General features: G+C 35.7%; 1 protein-coding gene across 2 annotated transcripts in view; it reads right to left on the reverse strand.

Moving 5' to 3' along the window:
- The window catches only part of PTPRK (protein tyrosine phosphatase receptor type K), a 569,144-nt gene that overhangs the window by 366,112 nt on the left and 182,727 nt on the right, over window positions 1-20,305 (reverse strand). The window lies entirely within an intron of this gene.

Here is a 20,305-nt window from a genome sequence, read left to right on the forward strand (position 1 = left end):
CATTTGAAAATAAAATGTATTTTATTTTCAAGAATAGCATCTGAAACTTTCAGAAAACACAGAACTGTAAGAAGAAGGTTTCAGGTAAAATGGCACAATATTTCTCCTTCTTGGGAGACTAGTCATCTCAGGAAGTTTACCTGCTACACATTAAGATCTAGGAACAAGGGACTTCCCTGGTGGCACAGTGGTTAAGAATCTGCCTGCCAATGCAGGGGACATGGGTTTGAGCCCTGATTCAGGAAGATCCCACATGCCATGGAGCAACTAAGCCCATGTGCCACAACTACTGAGCCTGCAATCTAGAGCCTGTGAGCCACAGCTACTGAGCCCGCGTGCCACAACTACTGAAGGCCGTGCTCTCAAGAGAGAAGCCACCACAATAAGAAGCCCGCACACCGCAACGAAGAGTAACCCCTGCTCGCCGCAACTGGAGGAAGTCCGTGTACAGCAATGAAGACCCAACACAGCCATAAATAAATAAATAAATTTATATTTAAAAAAAAAAAAAGATCTAGGAACTGGGCCAAACATTGTGCTACAGTTTAACCTCCTTCCCCTACAACATCTTAGAAAGCAAAAACATGAACCTAATTGGCCCTTACTTTGACTACCTGAATTTTCATTTTCACCTGTATTACACAGAAAATCTGTGCAACATATTATCAAAAAGACCTATTATTAATAATCACCCACCCCCTCTTAAAGAGAGGCTGATTTTATAACGTGCTGTGCTTTTCTCATCTTTTAGGACTCCAGTTTTCCCTACTCCTTAACCATCTGTTGAACTCCCTAGCTTGGGCAAATAATTAAACCTTTCTCTGTCTTGGTTTCTTTATCTTGGAATGCCTAAATGCCTTAGGTCTGCTGTCAGGACTAAATGAGACTGTCTGTATGATGTGCTAAAACACACTGATTAGGCGGGTCCTTAATACGTGTTCCTTTGTCATATTCATTCCTTTCTCTATCAAATAGTACAGAGAATAAAACTGGAAAATGTATGAAAAGAACATTTTCAAAGGTGAAAAATGAGATAACAATGTTAAAGAATAGTAAACTTCCAATACAGAGGCACTCAAACCTTTCTCAACCCTTCCCTTCAAGATTCTACCTAACTCCTTTCAACCCATGTGAATCAACCCCCCTTCCCATCTCCTTCTTGCCTATTTCTTTCTAACTCTACCCTTTTCACTTTTTATCTTTAAAATCTGATATAAATACACACTGGAAACACACACACACATAATGTTACCAACATCTATAAAACTCATAAATCTAAGTTGAAGATCTTTGTTCTAAGATTTCTCTGATTTCTGAAATCTTGGCACTCCACCCCCATGGCTCTCCAAACTGTGTAGCTTTTGTGTTATGTGGTACTGAAATGTTTTGAGAAGCAGTTGCTAAAATGAAAAGCAACTTCAGAGAGAATAATCAGATGTTGCATTACCCCAAAAGGCAAGAGAGTCTTTATTCCGTAGCCAATTTTGTAACCATCACTTGCCTTTTCAAAGGAACCAAGACTGAAAAGAACACTGAAAGGTATGAGAAGATAGTATAGGCTGCGGTCTCTGGAAACTGCCTAAAGACTAAATATCACATTAACAATTCCAGCCTGTTGTCTGGATATAGCTTAATTCTGTTAATAATGAAAGACCAGAACTTAAGGTCAGTCCAGAATGAGCGTACAGTATTTACTTATTTCCATATAAATGGATATTCCCAAAAACAAAATACCCTACTCAGCAGTCACAGCCTGTCTAAGGGTACCAAAAATCTATTTTAAATTGTTAATATACCATATACCAGAAGAATAAGACCTTATTTTGACTTAAAATTAGTAACAAGAGTCAACAACTACTAAATAAGGAAATGGCAAGCAATGATCAATCAGAGAACAACTCAGCTTGAGCAAAATTTCTCAGCTGAGTTCTCAGGTTCAAGGATAATCAGGCTACAAGAATTCAACTGGCAACCAAGGAAGTTGCTTCTTTTAGTAAACCCTGAAGTTCCAAATTACAATAGAAGACACTTTATAAAGGATTTGAAAGGAAGGAATAACATTCATTCCACTCTCACCCAAAGGACCTCATATTCCTATCTATGAAAAGGTTAAGAATTCAGGCTCTGAAGTCAGAGACCTGATTCTGTGGCCTGGCTCTGACACCACTCACCCCAGCCATCCACCTCTCCGCTACCATTTTACTGATGAAAATCAGTCCCAAAAAAGATAAGTGCCATAGATATAATAAAAATACTGTTTGAGAGGATTGTTACGGGGATTACAGAAATAGGAACTATCAAAGTAAAAACATATTTTTACTTTTTTATTTACAATGTATTATTTAAACAGAAAATCTGCCTGCTTGTTTTTGAAAACAGTGCCTGCCTTAGGAGGCATAAGACAAAGTGTAAAAAAAGCAAAAGGGAATGAGAACACAGAACATGAGAGAAAAGTGAGAAATCGAATATAGAGAAATAAAGAAAAGAGTCCAAGTGAGGTGAGAAAAAGAGACGAAAGAAGTGCTTACACTTTAAATGTAAAATTTGGAAAGACAAAAGAGGCACGAACACAGTGGTAGAAAAAACTGGGGTTACATTTATTTTCTGTCTTCCCAAGTCACTTCATAAACCATCCAAATATGATAAAAGAAACTGAAGTTCCAGGGAACAAAAAAGCAAAAGAGAATGATATCATCACCTCAAAGGCAGAGATTGTTGCTCTTGGTCACAAGACGATTAGTCTTCTATAATTCAAGGATGTGATATAAAATTTTTTGAAACTACAAGGCCCTTTTGAAGTCTCCTGAGCCTACATTAATTTAAGATAGCTCTAGTGGAATTAGTCGTTCCCAATACTGGAACAAAGCATAATACTGTTCTCTAGGATAAGCTATTCCATCTCCAATGCTACCAATCCAGCTGCTATTAAAAGAAAAAAGAAAAAAAAAGGAAAAAAGCCCCACCAAAACACACCTGGTCAATTGTAAACTGCCGTGTTGGTCAATGGTGAGGAAAGGAAGAACAGGCAAATACTTCTCTGACTGCTGAAATACGATTAATTCAACTTCCTCTTAGCAAATATAATCACCCAAGGATATTCTTCCAACAAAACATTCCTTTTAAACATAACCAGAAAAATTGCATGATGCAAGTGAACAAGTGACCTCCACTCCAACAGTGCTCTTGTTGCCCTAAGAGCAAATAAGGACTGTATTTTGTTTTCATAAATGCTAACTGAAGGCTCAATGAGTGAACACAAACATTGAGAAATTGTAGAGTTTCAGTTCCCATGCTAACTTTTTAAAGCTTCCCTCTGGGATGTACCGTAGAAGCTAAAATAGAAAATAGTTTCAGCCAAAACAAGTAACAGTGGGAACTCTGACCAACAATCAAGCACAGGTGTTTCCCAAACCACCATCCCCGCCCCCCCGCAAAAGGAGAATGTGGAGAAGGGAAGAGGGAAATTTCAATAACTTCAAAATTTTGACTCAATCTACTATTGAGATGTACTTTCAGGATTTCAGTAATATTCATAAGATAAGTGGAAACACCTTAGGCACACAGAAGAGGATCAAGTTCTTCTCCCTTGAGGATAACCAGAAGCAGGGATAGGTCTCCAACATTTTTTCCTTCTAACTAGAAAATTACCAAATATCTCCCTAAGAACTGTTTACATAACTTAAAAAAAAAAAGTAATTACTTTTAAATGATCCTACAAGTAGTGACTAAACTCTGCAAGTACCATGAACTGGCAGTGACACTCCAATCATGGTGTTACACATCCGCTAGATGTAACCAAATGTATGCACAGACACAGATAATACCATACACTTCATCTGGTACTCAGAATCCTCACAAGTATGGTCCATATAAACCTTGTGTTGCTCATCTGCCATGAATCACCAGCATGAACTCATAGTTCACAATTCATAATGATACAACATGCTTTTTTGCCTTGTTTTACCCCTCCTTTTTGTTTAGAAGGCTTGTGGTCTCTTTTTCTCCCCTGTGGAGCCTAATCCCTACCTTCTCTAGGAATTCCTATGATTGAACATATACCTTTGTAAGTAATCAACAAATTTTACATTTCCTACCTTGGAGTTTATAATATATAGAATTTTCCAAACTCATTAGTAAACTTCTTAAAGTTAAACTTCTACTGCCTGAGATTCTGCACAGTGATCTACACATAGCAGATGATGCGCTACACATAGCACCATGATGATGGAGGCTAACTGGATTATATTAATGGAACTATTTAAAACAGTAAAAATATCTTATTTAAATCATCCAACATTCCAGTGAGAAAGATACTGAATATGTAAAGTGCTTAATGTTATACAGAAGAATGTGGGGTTTGGAAAAGTAACTTAACTTGTTCAGAACTCCATCCAAGTCTAACACTAAAACCATCTTCTTTAGCCTCTATATTATACTGCCTAACAAAGAGGATAAGAAGAAGTTCAGTTTACAAAGGTAACACATAATTTAAATTTTTTTAATTGCTTGGGAAACCTAGTGAAATGTATTTAAAATGCTCTAACAAATACCATTTCAGTACTTTTCCTTCATGGGGCTTGTCTACATGGATGAAGTATCACAAAAATAATCAAAGGGTCAAAAAATATATGTCAAAACAAATCTCTGCCTCCTTAAAACAGAGGTTGGCTGTGAGACTGTATAATGAGATCCTTTATCTCAGAAAAAGGAAAGGATGTGATATGAAGAAAGATCTGTGATCTGAAGCATGAGAGTTATAGCTGAAGAGAAGAAGGAAGATCATTTAGGACAGTAGAAACAGCTTGCGTGAAGGACCTGGAGCACGGCAGAGTATAATGAATAAGAGAGACTGAAAGTTTGGCTGGGTAGAAGAAAATGGGGGAGATGAAGATGGAGATGAAGGAAGTGAACAGCCCAAGAAGGCCTTATAAACAAAATGAGGACTTTCGCCTTTATCTTAACTGTTACAGAAAGACATAGAGAAGAGTTAAGCTGGGGCAAGCAGAGGTTGCTGTCCTAAATCAGATTTACATTTTGGAAAAATCACTCTGGCTATAGTGTAGAGACCAGTTAGGAAATAGTTACAGCATCCCTGAAGAGAACCTCATATTTAATTATGATAGTAGATGGTAAAGATAATGTGAAGCAACCATCCAAAACCTATATAAGAGGTAAAAATCAACAAGAATTGGTGTTGCATGAGAAACAGAAGTGAAGAAGAGACAGGGGTCCATAATGTACAACTATGTTTCTTGCTCAAATACCCAAATAAACAGTAGTGCAATTTCCTGAGTCTTGGCACACTAGACAGAGATCATTTTAGGGGGAAAGTTCAGTTCAAGATTTTTATTGTAAACAACAGAAGCTACTATATCATTTTCAGCAAAAAAGAAACCCATTAAAGAACATTAGAAAGCCCAGACAATGACCAAAATACACCCCAGGACCTCTTTAATGGAGACCCATGGTTCAGTGCAAACAACACTCCTCCCAACACCCAGGCTGAGTCCTATACATTGCTGGCCATGGATGTCTATGCTTCTACTCTCTGCAGAAGAAAACCTCATGGTGCCTCCTTTCTGTAGCCAATAGCTGCCTGATCAAACCTCCTTTGGGTGGTCTGAATAGTGGAGATTTGGTCACCTATCAATACCCTAGCTATAAGGATGGCTTAAAGGTGTTGGATTTCTTTCTGAAGCCATGAGAACTCATAAGGCAAGAAATTCACCAAATATAAGAAAGGCTGCCAAAAAGAATAATAAATATCATCTAAGGAAGAAGGAGCATTAATTTTGTTGAAACATACAAGAGAAGATGTCAAGTAGGCAATTGGATATATGATTCTGTATCTTAGAGGAAAGATCTTAGCTATAAACACATTTGTAAATTATCTCCACTTATATTTACACATGTAAGTAAACTCCATAATCCTACTGTGTTTTTTGCTTTTTATAAACTTTCAACAAAATCTTAAATATTTTATAAACATGATACTACAAAGTAAAGTTAATCCAATTAGTGTCACGCCACATATTATTATGGAACACGGAACACAACAATCTGATTGCAAACCTTTTTATCACTAATATTAATAGAAATACTTCAGAAGACAAGAGAGAAATTCATTCTAAACCACTAACTTATATGGCTGTCTCTGATAACTACGAATGTTCTTACCATCTTTTACCAAAATGTTATTTCAACAGTGATTAGCCATTTCAGTGATTTCCAAGACCTCACAACAGATTTTGTCTGCAGCTGGATGAAAGCGACTTAATCTTGCACTCACAAGCACACATAACTAGTTTGGGTATCTCGAGTATATTCACCTCTTGACCTTCACTAAACACATCTTTGAACCTGAACAGTTGTCTCCTGATTTATTTTTTTCAAATACAAAACCAAAATTCCCTGTTGAGTGTATTGTATATTTATCCTGAACAGCACTCATTTTAAAAGACAATGTGCTCTGGGGAAGAAAAAACTGACAAGATGCTAAAACAGACAAACCTATCTAGAGAGGGAAAATTGGAACTAATTGTGATTGAAACACCATTGTGATTATCCTCTCCACAGTAGTTTTGGCCTAAAATTGCTTCCTGGAACACAGAAAAGCACATAAATGTCCTTCTACACCTGAAAAAATGAAAATAAATAAATAAATGAGACTCAAACAAGTTTATGGATATACTAGCTGCAGCGACATCTGCTGAATGAAGAAATTCACGCTGATATCAACCTTGGGCTTCCACAAAGGACACAGGGCTCAGGACTTCCCTTAGATTTAGAAAAGGTCCCACGAGGGACACCAGTCTTACCACAGTGACTCAGATTCTTCTTTTACAGGTAGAAATGGCCTCAGGATCAAGTTCCTTAACGTAGTAATGGAAAGAATGGTTCCACCCACCTTTCTAGGTGCCCAGCATCATAGGTAGGATGAAACCCAAAGGTCAAAATTACTACCCCAAGCCCCGTCCAATACAAAACAAGATAAAAAGGGTGGTGGTGAGAGAGATGTAAACTGTTAAGGAGGTGAGCAAAGGAGAGAGGCAGATGCCTGAGGAATCTAGTTCTCAGAGCAACTACATAGATTTGCTCAGATGACCTGCAAGAAGGATAAGATTTCTCCAGTGGATACAGCTTCCTCCTAAAATTAGTCATTTTGTCTAAGTATAAACTATTTCTTGGTTCTCTATCAAATCAGTAAAAATAGCTAAGAGTTCATTGGTCTGAACGGTCAGAGTAAACCCATGTGTCTCATAACATAAATACATAAATAACATAAATCTCATAACATAAATACAGAACCAGATAGGGTTTCAAGACTTTCTCTGTTGATAAACATCTGTTTCAAGCACCAGTCTCGGTATGCCAATCACATAAGGAATCCCCTCATTCTAGCAGACCCAGCAACTGAGTAAGCATTATTACTTTTACTTTAGCAAACTTCAAATGTGCAAGAAAGCATGGTCTGTTAAATCCCTACGGGCAGGAAACCATTTAGGACTAAACCCCTAACTCTGTGTTTCTCAAACCTGAGTAAAATACTAATCTTTAAAAAGGAAAACTTTCTCACAGGCCTCAGTGTTAAACTATGCACAGATAATCTCTGAGCATTAACTTATTATAACAAGAGTTTTTGTTATCATACTCCTAACCATACAAACAAATGTAAAAATCAATAAAATTTAAATTAAAACTAATTTAATGTAATAAATGATGTTTTGCAGAATCAATATTGCAAATATTACATTTAACAGTGAAAACGTGTATACGTTTTTGTATAATTACATTTCACTTTTGGATTTGATTCTTCTTTTGATTTTGATCACAATGAAACACCATTTCAGTCAGTGTTATTATATCTTTGTTACTTTTGTTTGATAGTGATTTATAGCCCCTGATTCATGTTTCTGTTGGGCCAATAATTTAACAATGCATCCCAAAATACAATAATAAAAAAAACTTAAAGCCATGTATAAACATTTCTTTTCTGATTATTTACTATATTTATTGTTAATGAACTTTTTTCAAGCTAATATATACAAACTCAGGACCTACACAATATATATGGTAAAAAATAGTATGATATCAGCTAATATAAATGGCACAGTTTACTATAAGTTTCTCACACTTATGGTACGTATTATCTGCCACATAGTAGCTAAACGCTCTCATCATTTTTCTCTGTGTGAACTACTGTTAAACCTTCATTTGTGCCCTAAACTATGATGCAATTTGTACTTTCCCTTAGCAAAGATATAACATCAACACAAATGCAAATAATGCCTTTGAATTATTTCTTAATCATCTGCATCATCTTAAATATGTATAATATTAATTTTAGACTCAAAAAATCCCTTACAATTTTTAAAACTTTCATACAACTCAGAGAATGTACCTATAGATTGTAGTTTGAGAAGCACTGCCCTAGCTCAGTTAATAATAAACTCAGCCTCAAGGAAGATTTATCATTTACAATACAGATAGCTGTAAATGTAAATTTATCATTTACAATACAGATATCTGAAAGTTAAAGTTTCTTTAACTTTTCTAAAGAAAAACATTTTTCAAAGGTATTCAGAGGGATTCACCCCCTTAAAGTAAGAACCATCACTTTATGTTCTATGGTTTCCTCTTTGCCCGCAGCTTTAGAATTTAATACCAGGAAAGGCTTTGCTTCCCCTGAAAGTAGTAAAAACTAAATAGCTAATTATGTATTTTCTTTTCAAGTTGGTGCCAGGAAGTTTGCATCTAATTTGAAGTTCAGCTAGAACAGCAATGTAGGTCTTAGTGGCTGGAAAATTTAGGTTTATTGGCTGTGAACTTGATTTTATAATCGTATTTGCTTTCTTGCATAGCAGGAGTCTTTTCTCCTTATTTATCTTGGCCATTTGGGTAATTATCTTAGAGGTAAGTCACCTCTAATTATTTGTGTAACAATGAAAGTTATATGAAAGTATACAAATTAAATAATGAATGATTAGTAAATGAAGACAACCCTGACTTGTTACTAAGGTCAAGTTTTCCATACATGCCTATACCACTTTGCCAAAAGCCCAAAAGCCAATTCTACATAAAACTGTGACTGGAGAGGACAGTCAATTGTGATTTCCTGCTAAGCTAAATCTAAGAAGTAAAACCATCTACTAGTTATTTACCTCAATATTAAAACTGAACATAGTTACGTCAAGAAAAAAATGCGCATCGTGTAGTTACACCTCTGTCCCAACACCACCTCACCTTCCTTGAATAGCAGTATGCTGGCTGTAGAACAGGGTATTATAAATTGCATTAAAATGTATTATAAATTGTAAATGGATCCCCACTTAAACCAAAGCAGAAAATCCAAATTCAGAACAAAATTTAAATGATAGAACTACAGTAAAAAGTTGTCACAAATTCAAAGAAGACTTTGAAAAATCATCTTTTTAACAAGTTCATTCTAGCAAATTTTCAAAGAAGAAATCTCTTGATTAGAAGAAATCTTTCTTATCTTCAAAAGCACAGCTTACAAAACCTACATCAATCATCATTTTGATTAGTAAAAATTCACAAAGATTCCTTTTAAAATCAGAAAAGCAAGAAAGATGTCCCCTATCTTCCTAAAGAACATTGTTCTGGATATCTGAACAACATTGTAAGACAGATGCTATAAATGTCTATATAAAACACTTTTTAAAAGTCAATAGATAGGGGCTTCCCTGGTGGCTCAGTGGTTAAGAATCTGCCTGCCAATGCAGGGGACACGGGTTCGAGCCCTGGTCCAGGAAGATCCCACATGCCGCAGAGCAACTAAGCCCATGCACCACAACTACTGAGCCTGTGCTCTAGAGCCCGTAAGCCATAACTACTGAGCCTGCTTGCCAGAACTACTGAAGCCCATGTGCCTAGAGCCCATGCTCTGCAACAAGAGAAGCCACAGCAATGAGAAGCCCGTGCACCACAACGAAGAGTAGCCCCCGCTCACTGCAACTAGAGAAAGCCTGTGCACAACAATGAAGACCCAACGCAGCCAAAAATAAATTAATAAATAATTTTTTTAAATCAATAGATATTTTGTTATCATTAATGAAAGTCATACAAGGTTTTCTAACACTTAAATAATAAAAGTAAAATAAAGAAATAGAAGATGACCTAATTCACATAAAAGGTTATTTCATATAGGCTATCTCTATAGTACAGTAAAACTTCCATTAACAAATTCCCTTACAAACTTTTAAATAGAAATTCAGCTGTTAAATGCTTTATCCAAAAACATTTCATAAATTTATGTGAAACAGAGTTGTTTGCATTTTTAGCTGCTTAACAAAATATACAAGGGCAAAGTTCTTATTTCTCCCAAGTCCAGTTGAAATAAACAGGACAGATCTTAAACTAAGAAACATCTGCAATGTTGTCTATTTTTCTAAGCACATAGTTAAGAGAATGAACTCTGAAGTCAGATCAACTTGGTTCAAATCCTGGCTCTATTGCTTAAAAGTTAAGTGATTTTCACAACTTGCTTCCCCTTTTAGAGAACTGGGTTCCTTATCAGCAAAAGAGAGATAACACCACTTGCTTTATAGAAATTTTGGGAGGCATACATGGAATAGATTTATCCCTTTAAATGTTTCAAATATTGCATAGAAAAAACACCAACAAGAAATTTCTACGCTTTGGTTTCTTATGTCAAAAATCCTTCATCGGGCTTCCCTGGTGGCGCAGTGGTTGGGAATCCGCCTGCCGATGCGGGGGGCGCGGGTTCGTGCCCCGGTCCGGGAGGATCCCGCGTGCCGCGGAGCGGCTGGGCGCGTGAGCCGTGGCCGCTGGGCCTGCGCGTCCGGAGCCTGTGCTCCGCAGCGGGAGAGGCCGCAACGGTGAGATGCCCGCGTACCGCCAAAAAAAAAAATCCTTCATCACTCTTCTCACCACCTGTCAAAAAAAGCCAAAATCCCTCATATTGATTCTTTGTTATAATCGAGTCAGCAACTGTATTCTGATCAACAGTACCAGGCTGAATATTTCTCTTATGCCATCCTCTCTGCATCCACTTAGGGTGCTCCCTCTCTCAGAAACCCTCCTATCACCACTCAGCCAAAGAAATCACACTCATCTTTCAAAAATAAACTCAAGTTACATCGGGATCCTTATCCTGAATTTGCTAACAATTGGAGATCTGTGTTTACCAAAATATTGTAAAACATAAGATGCTACAGCACAATGTAGGACATATGCAACCAGGCTCAACAAAATGAAACTATGATTATTCTCAGTCTTTCTTTCACTCTCTACAATCACCCCTCATTTCTAAGGAGGACTTTTGTTTGTATTCCTCAGTTTTTGTCATACCCCTGTTGACAGAGAGAATAAATGGGGAAATTTTTTAAATTAATCTAGAGAAACTATACATTTATTTAACAAAAGGCAGAAAGTTATCTGGGGAACAGAAAACACTGACCCTGAATGTAAAAGGTAGGTTTCTAAATACAAAGCCAATATAAAGATTCTTTTTTACAAAGATGCACAAAATTAGAGCCAAAATTAGTGATGTGGACCTTGGACCTTGGAGGAGCCACATAAAGAGGTTTTATAAAAGCAGTTTTTCCATTTATCATGATATGTATCATACACACAAACACAAATACATTGATACATAAATCTGCAGGAGTCTTCAGTGAATGCATGCATGCTATTTTAAATGCTTTTTGATATTGAATATATGCTTCTCTTTGATGTGACTCCAAAGGGAATTGAGCCTTCAGGTACGGACAAGAAGGTACATTTTTGTTCCCATTATATACATGAAACACTTAACTTTGAGACTGGCACAAAGGAAGTATCGAGTGGATGGTAGCTGCTTTCATCCTGTTTATTCCTTAATTATTCTGTGTGTGTCTGCCATCTCCTCAAGAAGACAAGTCATCTTGCTGATGACAATACCCTACACTGCTCCAAGCCACAGCATCCAGCACTGTACTAAAGAAGGGGTCAAGAATCAATAAGTATTGGCTAATTCAATCACTGACATTTGAGAAAATCCCAACATCTGAGACACAAATAATTAAGTTATGATGTGAAGCTCAGCTTCAGGAGAAGAAAGAATGTTTTCCAATTTATTTCTCCTCCAACACTATCTAGGATTTCTCTTCAGTACGTAAGTCAGATTGGAGAGAGAATATATGTGCTAATCACCATGCAAAGGAAGAATACACTACCTGCATTTGTATCCCTTCTCACTGATATATCTTGTTACCATGAAGGTGTTTAATACAGCCTTGCGTGTTATACCAAATGCTCTGAGATAATGAATCTAAATGTATAAGCTTTATTTCCATTAGAATTATATGTATCTAATCCTCAAAATAGAAGCACTCAATTTTAACTACAAAGGAAAGTGGTTGGTGTTTTTTTTTAATACTTACTGTATCTATTTTTTTTAAGTTATATTTTAAAAGGACATATATCTCAGGCAATAAATGTCCTATTTATCTACTTTCATCTTTTTAGTGAAAAGCAGAAAAGAATGTACTTTCACCTTAGTATACACCTGCTGTCTCAAAAATATTCCAATGAATAACAGTCAGAAGCAGGAAAGAAAAGGGAGACAGAAGGGTATTATATTGCTGATGTTTCCCTGTTAGGCTCTGAGTGGCCACAATCTCACAAAATTCTGAGGTTTTAGGGACCTTAGAGATCATTTCATTTTGCCATATGTTTTATACATGAAAAATCTGAAAACACTGAATTTGAGAGACATACCTAAATGACAAATATTTTAAATAGTCAAGGAAGCAAAGGAAAACAGAAAGGTGAACACTGAGAAGCAGTCTTTTATTTTGGCCTGACAGTGAGTAATCCTGTCATTAAAAAAGTTGGAGGTTTTAGCCAATTTTCTGATACATTCTATAGTATAATAAAACTTCAATTAATTTCCTGAGTATAATGATCTTATTCATAGATAGTCTGCTGTGAAGTCCCAATCCAAAATATTTCATAAATTATATGAAATAGAATTGTTTTTCTTTTCAGCTGCCTGACAAATTAATCCAGTGCAGATTCTAGTTCTCAATAAACAGACCTTAGGGAAAAATAAAACACTTATAAAGCTTAAAATTATTCCCAACAATTCATATGGGGTCAACCAACTCACTTGAATACATGTTAATATGTGATCTTGAGCACATTATTTCTCTTTTCTAAAACACAGGTCTTTTACCGATCAAACAGGGATAACATAGCCTGCCTCATAGGATTGGCATGAAGAATATATGGGAGAGTATCAGCAAAGCACTCAATATGAGGCTTGGAGCATAGTAAATCTATGACAAATGAGAATCCCATGCTTGTTATCCTAATAACAATAGGAAAGGAATTAAAAAATATTAATTTATATGCATCAAAACTCTGAACTTAAGTGATAATACTTTGACTCTCAAGCACATGAAACAGTAAATGAGGCTTCCTAACAAATGACTATTACAATGTTACTATTACAATCTCACTAGGAACAATAATATAAATTACTTTTTAATCTTTGATCTGTGAGGGTGAAAGAAATCTTAGTCATTCACCAGCAAGCGTGGTGGGACAGTGGGAGTAATGGGAAGGAGAGGTGAGAAGAGGTATCATTTAAATCACAGTGGCTTTGTCTAGTGACTCAGGGGGAGGTCTGACTTTGTCTCCTTGAGACAATGAGAATAGCATCAATAGACTATACCTTCTCCCTTGTCAAAATGGTACCATAAAAATGTTGCTAATTCAGGCAACTGAAAGATGGACTAAACTCATTGCAGAGCCAATATCTACCATGCTGAGGTATATCTAAACTTGTAGAACAGGAATTAAATCTATAGTGAAGAAAGGTCAATGTAATATATTGAGATTATTTTTCATTCATTTGCTTATGTTTCTAAGAAGCAGAAAAGTCCACCCTATATCAGAGACCTTTAATTTTTTCATTTAATCTGTAAGTCTATATATGAGTATGTATGAGAGACGGAGGGGGCAGAAGGTGCATGCAAAGGTACAGTAATCTCATACTTCATATATTTTTTTAAGCTTAATTACTGTTCTTATTCTCACACAAAATACAGTTAAATATATGTACACTAATATTTAACCGTGACAAATTCAGCTAGTGAATTCTATTATCTGGAAATAAACTGTTTAAGAAATCTAAAAGTTTCCTACATTTATATATTAATAACAGTTCAATTTCTACCTTGTAATTGAAATTTAAAAGTGCAACCCAGCAACAAAACATAATATTTCATGACTTAGCAACATGAATTAGCTGTTTTCATTTTTGCTCAAAATGTTGATTCTAAATTCTTGAAATCTTGCTTTGTCAGAAATACAGTAGCCATAGAAATTTGATTATGTCAATAACCCAAACATCATGACAAAAAATATTAAGACATTTAGGTCATCTATTGTAGGTCATCTATTGTAGATTTCACACAAACACAGATGCTCTGGTAAAAAGCTGTGATGAAGAATAATATTCAAAAGTCACCACAGCATTATTAGTATGAAAACATCAAATTAAGCTATATGATTTCCAAATATGCATTTATTTACATAATTTGCAAATAAAACTCCCAATTAACTCATTATATGAAAAGAATGTAATATTAACTGACATATCGGATTAATGACAGTTCCAAGCAGTAAAACTGTGCCAAAAATGAGTTATTTTAGTCAAATGTTGATGAAGACTTCTAGTTAAACTTTTGAATTCCAAACCTACCATCTCTAGGCCAATAAAAAAAGTACCCTACACTTGCAAATAAAATAGTTGTTCAGGGGCTTCCCTGGTGGCGCAGTGGTTGAGAGTCCGCCTGCCGATGCAGGGGATACGGGTTCATGCCCCGGTCTGGGAAGATCCCACATGCCGCGGAACGGCTGGGCCCGTGAGCCATGGCCGCTGAGCCTGTGCGTCCGGAGCCCGTGCTCCACAACGGGAGAGGCCACAACAGTGAGAGGCCCGTGTACCACAAAAAAAAAAAAAAAAAAAAAGTTGTTCAATATATTGAAACATCTCTTAGTTATACTAACATAACAAAACCCTTCCCCAAATCTTTAAAATATGATTGCAATTAAGACCTATGCTTATTGTATTTTATTCATAGTATTAAAGCCATAACAATTTATAAAAACTTTCTATGACAATTACAATCCAAATATCCATTTTTAAATTGAAATACTTCAATTTATTTTAACAAAATATACAATCAATTTTTATTTTTTCCTACTTGCATTACGTGAGAAGTTTTACCAGAAACATAATCCTAGCAGTCAAATTGAAGAGAATTACTTTTCAGTTAGTTATTAAGTATTTTTAGCTATGCCCTTAATAAGCCATGTATGAAAACTTGGAAGGTCTATAATTTAATTTCTAAATTGGAGGTGGAGCAAATCAAACATCCTGTTGAGCACTGATAAGAAAAAAAATCACTAATTTGGCTACCAATGAATAAAAATATGCGGCACCACAGCACAGGAATGACTGTGTCCTTATTAAATAAGAAAGTAAATGAAAACCCAACTATCTAAGAACGATAGTAATTGCTATGGGCTTTTGCAAACAGAGATTTCCATACCGTACCAACCTTCCCTTATACTACACATGAAGGCAATTACAGGTAAAGAAAGAAATGAAGGTAAATGAGAAATCATGAAAAGACATATGAATAAGGCATAATAGAAAATTCTTATGAGAGTCCCAAAGAACTCAAGAACGAAATCCACAAAAAAGAAAAAAAATAATGCAGTCAACCAAGGGCAATGGGAATTACTACAGCAAACCTAAAAACATGTGATGTTACTATTCCTCACACCTCTTAGGCTCTTTCATTTAGTGAAATGTAAGCAGGAAACAAAATCAGAAATAAATTTGCTCGTAAGTATTCCCTAGAGGATTTTTTTCAAGAATTAAATCCCTGAGATAGTGGTTTATAATTGAATGAATGAATATATATATAAATGAATATATATAAATGAATGAATGAATGAGAGACTTTATCAACAGGAAAAAATAGAAATTCATTCTAGCTTTATGCTTTCATGATCTCGGCCTTTTTATCTTCTTTTTATTGTATCAAATATAAATAAATGAATAAATGAAACGTGTGGTGAAAGGCCCACTGAGACAATTTAGGTAAAGAGCTTCTGCTGTTTTACTGACTTAGTAAACAACAAATAAGCGTATCTTCAGAAGTTGATTCTGCTAAGAGGGAAAGGTAACACAACTATGTTCACAGTACTCAACAGAAATCAGTGGACATCATGGGCTTTATTTGTAAAATACTTGCAGAATTTTGATGAAAAGAAGTGCTGTTGAAAAGACTTAGGTGTTATATTCTGTTTTGTTTTACCTGAGCAATAAGGAAATTTTATGCATTTGAAATTTACTTGAGTATTGGAGTTTGGGCTAGGTTTCCAACAGTGGAAACTCAGTAACGACTGTAAACGAAAAGGCCCAGGGTGACCATTTAAGACTTTCTCCAAACAAAAACAGAGTGAAACGGACACTATATATAATATGCGCAGGTAACTAGTATAAACCAGGACTGTCCCAGAAAAATCAGGGACAGGTGGGCAATCTACCCACCAGTTTCAGAACATGAAGCAGCATTTTCACTGTGGCCAGTACTGAGAGAAAACCATGTACCAAGTCCACGTAGGTGGACCTATGCATGCACACACTTGATGGGGATGACAGAAAGTAAGACCTAAAAACTCCAGGCAGCAGGAGAGGAGCCAGAAATAAGAGGCCAGAATGAATAGCTAGATGACCAAAGACACTAAATTTTTATGGGATACTCATAGACTACCTCACAGTCAAGGAAGAAAGTACTGAAGGTACCAATCAGGGTCAGATATAAAAAAAGTTCTTAAACTTCAAAGGCTTCAGTCTGTTGTAAAAAAACAGCCCAGCAGATATTACATGTTTTGGGAGTGCAAAGGTGGAGGGTGGACAGGAAACTAACTTTGATAAAATTTAAGGACAAGAAAACTTATCAACAGTATCAAAATGCCCTTAAAGAAAAAGGGGGCAGAGGGTAAGGATGAGCAACCAGAGAGGTATTCATCGATTAAACGAACATTGATAAAATCCAGTAATCTGTGTTCTGGATTAAGGTTTTCAAACTGATAGATGAAGGGTGCAATCTGTCCACAGAAATGTTTTGCGTGGCTTACAGAGTGTTTTGTAAACACTTAAGCCAATGTTTTTTTAAAAAAGAAACTAAGATAAAAATCGAGATTTCTAGCTTTTCTAGAATAACTGAAAGTAATGGAAACACTGGGCCTATAATTCAGCATGACAAAAAACAAGCAAACAAACAGAAAAAAACACTGTGGATTGGAATATACTTTAATATTTAAATTTTAAATGGAAAAATTATCACTAAGCTCTTACTACCTATTGGCCTAGCAGATCTTTGAATCTGCAAACCGTGTTAACTCCTTAGGAACCAGAAAGCTAGTCTTTTATCTCCAATGTAATGTAGTACTCTTTTTGCCGCTACTCTCTAATCTAGAAGTTTAAAAAAAAAAAAAAAGGTTTCAGTTCTGTCTACTTTTTCAATTCTAGGGAACTTTACGTAAGTACTGCTAGGTATTGAATTACACCAGTGAGACAAATCCTAAAATCAGCCAGGATTCTAAAAATGGTTAAAAAATGACTCATTCAATCTTGAAGCTGTAACTTCTACCACATCCTACTAATTGAAGTCCAAGGGCCTGAAGAGTGAGGAATTTGATCAAGAGTAAGGAATCTGAGAACCTCAAGGCAATAAAGGGTAGCACCATTGTGTCAAAATGAGTGGTGACTTGATATAAATGTAGAACAAAAACATCTGTAAATCCAAAAACAACAGTAGTCCTACTTTGTATAAAGGGACTGGTGGTTTTATACCAAAGAAAATGAAGTGCAAGTCTAAATACAACATGTTCATACAGGTAGGATAGAGAAAAATCATCACTATAATTCCTTCAAGATCTGACAGAAGATCTGATAGATAACTGTAAAGGACATGGCAACTTAAACTTCAAAAATAAAAGCTATCTCTGAGGACATAATTTTCACAAGTCAAATTGATTAAATGAAAGTTCCTGATAGTTCATTTTCTCACCTGGGTCTTACTAAAAATGTATCCCAGTGTTTAAAACTTCCCTTTTCTAAATTAGAATTTACCAAGGTGAATTTCCAAAATGCTTAGGGTAAGGATTTTCGAATATTTTCTTAGGAAGATTTTTTATAAAAATGAAATCATGCAATGAAATTTACACAAAATAAGTAAAAGCTAAAATGTCATGGTTGAAATGGTAAGGGGCCTCTCTGCCAGGCACTCCAGCCTACAAGGGACACTGTATTCAAGGTTTGAAGAGATGAAGTCAAGATCTGATCAGAAGCAGGAAAGGAGAATCAGGTGGTGCTTTGGAGTCTGGACTATCTGCCTCAACTTTAAGCAGAATAGCTCAACTTTAACCAGTTTTACATTTTGATATTAGGCATTTGGGTTAGTATATAATCAGTTGGAACCATTCTGCAAATAAAAATCATCCACTACCCAAAAACACCAAAACAAGCACAAACACTAGAACATCTCTGAATGTAAAACACTTCTATAAAGTATTAAATATTTTAGTTGTGTTGTCCTACAGTTCATTTTCCATACTGTGGTCAAAGGGATCTCTGTGAATTTCAGATTTAACTGGGTCTCTCCCATGACCCCGTATAAAAACCATGTGTTGTAACACAGATTACAATATCTTTCTGACCCTATCTCGTATCTTTGCAGGTTCTCCATAGCCCTTCTTGCACCATGCTTCAGCCATACTGGACTTCTTCTATATCCTCTAAAGTGCTATGCTCTCTCATACCTCCAAGTCTTTGTATATGCAGTTCTCTCTGCCTGGAAGGTGGCCTTTCCACTTATCTCTGCCGGGCTAGCTGTTATCCAGGTACAGATCCCAAATAAGACATCACATTCTCAAAGGCTGTGAGCTTCCACAGCATCCTGTATACCCCCCCTAACAAACCACATATCACATTTATAATGTTACAGACAGTCCTCAACTTTGCTCAGCAGTGTGGGGCTGTAAAAATGAGCATGCAAGCTAAACCTGTGCAAATAAACCTTTATAATCAGTAAGGAAATTTATGACTATTCAAACATTCTTTAAAACTTTTTGTCAAAACTACAAAAAATTCTTATTTTCAATCATAAACTTAAAGGGAAATGAAAAAAGTGAAACTAATAATTATTTGGTACACTAAAACATTAAAAATGTTGAGAAAACATTAATATAAAGGACATTAAAAACTCAACAAAGAGACACCTCACTGAAGACATTTTAGACATGGCAAATAATCACATGAAAAGACATTCAGTATTACTAACCATTAGAAAAATGCAAATTAAAACCACAATGAGATCACTAAAAAACAATCAAAATGGCTAAAATAAAAACCCGTGCTAACACCCAGTGCTGGAGAAAATGCTGAGAAAAAGGATCACTCACACAATGCCAGTGAGAATATAAAATGGCTCAGACACTTTGTAAAACAGATGGACAATTTTTTATAAAAGTAAACATTCATCTACCATACTATACAGCAACTGCACTCTGAGCATTTATCAAAAAATAGAAATTTACAGTTACACAAAAACATGTAGAAAAGTGTAACAACTTTATTCATAATAGCCAAATAACAAACAACAAAAATGTCCTGCAATGATAGAATTGTTAAAAAAACACTGGTACATACATACTACGGAATACTACTCAGCAATAAAAAGAAACAAACTATAGATACACTCAATAACATGCATGGATCTCAAGGGAATTACACAGACTTAAAAAAAATACATACTGTACGTACACACACACACACACACACACACACACACTCCCTTTATATAACATTCTAGAAATGACAAAATTACTGAGAAGGAGAAATGTTTAGTGGTTCCCAATGGATATTGATGAAGGGGCAGGAAGAGGTGGATGTGGCTATAAAAGGGCGGCCCAAGGGGTACTTGTGGTGACAAAACTGTTCAATATCTTGACTATGTTGGTGGTTGGTTATATGAATATACACAAGTGATAAAACTGCACAGAACTGCATACACACACCCACATGCATATGCACATACACGTGTGCACGTGCACACACAGAAGTTCATGTAAAACCAGCAATATCTGAATAAGGTCAGGATGTATCAATATTATTTTCCAGGTTGTGCTACTGTACTACAGTTATGCAAAATGTAAGAGTATCATGGGGGTGAAATGGATGAAAGGTTCAGAAGAG

Source organism: Grampus griseus (assembly GCF_964374135.1).
Source record: "Grampus griseus genome assembly, chromosome: 13".
Lineage (NCBI taxonomy): Eukaryota > Metazoa > Chordata > Mammalia > Artiodactyla > Delphinidae > Grampus > Grampus griseus.